Genomic DNA, 2,933 nt, shown 5'->3' with positions numbered 1-2,933 from the left:
TCCTTTTACTATAATTATCACATGCATTGCAACTACATGTAATACAAATCTATCTAGATGTTACATTTTGTATTAATAATCATGCCTATTTTAAATAAATTAATAAAAAATAAAGTATTTTATATGTATTGATGTATAAGCCATTTTTCAGTGTTCTACATTCCTACTTGAAGATACGGATGCTTCTGTAGTGTCAATTTCCTTGAGCCTAAAGAACTTCCTCTGGCATTTTTTATAGTGGTAGATCAACGAGCGATGACTTCCTTTAGTTTTCCCTCATCTGAAACCATTATGCTACCTTTATTCTTGAAGCATATTTTCAGCAAATAAAAGATTCTTGTTTGATGATTTTTCTTTTTTTTGTAACTTGAAGGACGATGTCTCTGTCTTCTGGCTACAATTGTTTCTAATGTGATAGTTCCCATATTTGATAAATTATTTTTCTTTGGAAACATCCAAAATATTCTGTTTGCTTTTAAGTAGTTTAAGTTCAAAGTGTCAAGACATGACTTTCTTTATATTGGTCCCCTTAGGGTTTGCTGAGCTGCATTAACTTATAAATTTATGGTTTTGTGTGTATGTGTGAAATTTGGAAAAATTTTTGCATTATTTTTCCAACACTTTATTTTTCACTTTTTGTGTTTGTTTCTTGCTGTTCGTCTGTATACAGTCCCTACCCCTCACCTTACCTGAAATTCCTTGACATTTTACTACATTTTCTTCTCTCTCTCTCTCTCACTCTTCCTCTCTCCCTTTCTCTCTTCTGTCTTTTTCTCCTTGTTATTCAGCTTGGATAATTTGTATTTATCTTTCTTCAATGTCATAATAAGCTTTTAATATCTATAATTACTTGTACTATCTGGAAAGTAGACAGTTCTGTGTGTCAGAGACAGGTTAATTATTAATTCTGTCATTTCTCTCTAGTTCTCTCTAGTTCTGTCAATGGTTTAGAACACTCACAACAAAAGTACATTACTTCTTCTTGTCTAATCTCTCCTTTCTGAAGAGATGTGATGAAAGCCAGATGGACAGCAACCATGTATGAGGATCATATCACAGTAATGTGAATCTAGGGACTTAGATATATGCTGTTCCTTTTCCCTCTGAGAAAGAGAAATTTAACTTCCTATTTCTCTTCGAGAATAAAAGAGGAAGAAGCTTGGTTTCTTTTCTTTTGGAATGTAAATAATCTGATAGTGGGCTAATAAAATAAGCCAGCCTCGTTTACAACCTACAGAATATCTCCTTGGCTCCTTGTGTCATTCCCCTTTGAAATGTAAATTTATGATTCCTGAAGAGTCTTTCAGTATTTAAAACATCCCTGAAGTCCCTAATCTTGTCCATTGGTGCAACTCTCCATAAAAGTTTCCCAGAAAGCCCTAACTATGCAGAAACATAAAAATATTCACTTTCTCAGGATACATTGACATTTTTCTCTATTGTGTTTATTTTTCTATGAAAGCCATTCTAATTCTTATTTATTTTCCTTCTATCATTTCCATTCTGTTTCTCTGTTGAGATTTTTTTTCTTGTCCATTCATATATTTATTTACCTCTTCGCTTTAAAGTTTAGGTCTGATAATTCCAACATCTGGATCATCTTGGGGTTAGCCCATTTTTTCTTTGTGAAAATGGGTAATATGTTTCTGTTTCTTTTATGTTGAATATCTTTGTATTCTAGACCCTGTGAATGGTATGTTCTGTGGTCTGGATCTACTTTCATTTCTCTATATAATGTTTTTGGTTTTGTTTTAGCAGATGATTAATTCAATTAGCCTGAAAATGCAAACTCCGCCTTGTCTTAGATGAGTGGCAGCTTAGACGTCAATTCAGTTCTATTCTATGTATAGTTGTGGTGTATGAACAATATTCCATGCAGTCATAAGTCAGGGATGAGTAAGACTTAGGCAGAGATTTTAACAGAACTTGGGATTCTTTTTTTCAGGGATCTCACTTTCCATCAGCTGTGGCTTCCCTAAACTAGAAAGATGGCATGTTTCTATTGGAGTTTAAGCCACTCCACACCAATCTCAACTCTAGCCTTTCCTCAGGCCAGTGTTACAAGGACAAGAAATTTAACTATACTAGATTCTTACAAGACTTCACCCTTTCCTAAATGCCTGCAATTGCTTATTCTCTATATCTTCTGTGCAATGTTTTTAATTTTATATTGTTTAAATTTATATATGTGGGATAATCAGTCTGCTGGTAATTTGCTATATCAGAGATGGAACTCATACTTGGATAATGTTTAATATTATTTTTCTATAAATATCTTTCACGACTTTCATTAGATTCATTCCTAGATACTTGATCATTTTAATTGAAGGCTAATTTACATAAAATGAAGTACAATACTTACTCTCTATTTCCAAGAATGCCAGATTGTTGTTAACTTTGGCATTCATTGTATGCTTCTCAAGAACAGAGTCTCTATATTATTTAGAAATATACAGAAAGTGAAAATTTAGTGCCTGGCACATATTAAGTACTCTGTAGGTAATGTTGAACTAAAATGCATTGTTGATTCTGATGTAAGTAATTGGCAGTTTTTCTCTTATGAGTTACCTGTCTTTAGATTTAAAAAAGACTGACTTTGGAATAAGGCACATAACTCATACCTACCCCCTTTTCCTTGTCCACTTCAGTAGTTTTCAACAAACGCACATTACTTTCACTATATAACAGAATCACCTACAGAGATGTTAAATAATACTGATGCCCAGTCTGCATCCAGACCAATGACTCTGGGTGTGGGACTCAACTACCAATATTTTTGGAAATAATCCCGGATAATTCTAATATGTACTCAGGTTATGGATCTTGGTTTAATTTAAAGTCAAATACACAGGTCTGACTTGCTTAAAGTATTCAAAAGGTACTTACTCACTGTGAGAAAATGACCAAACAGTGATAAAAAGAGCAAGCCTGAG

The sequence above is a fragment of the Pteropus vampyrus genome, unplaced genomic scaffold, assembly GCF_000151845.1.
Source record: "Pteropus vampyrus isolate Shadow unplaced genomic scaffold, Pvam_2.0 Scaffold37, whole genome shotgun sequence".
NCBI classification, from domain to species: Eukaryota; Metazoa; Chordata; class Mammalia; order Chiroptera; family Pteropodidae; genus Pteropus; species Pteropus vampyrus.
The sequence above is the reverse complement of the archived record's forward strand: the minus strand, read 5'-3'. Positions refer to the sequence as shown.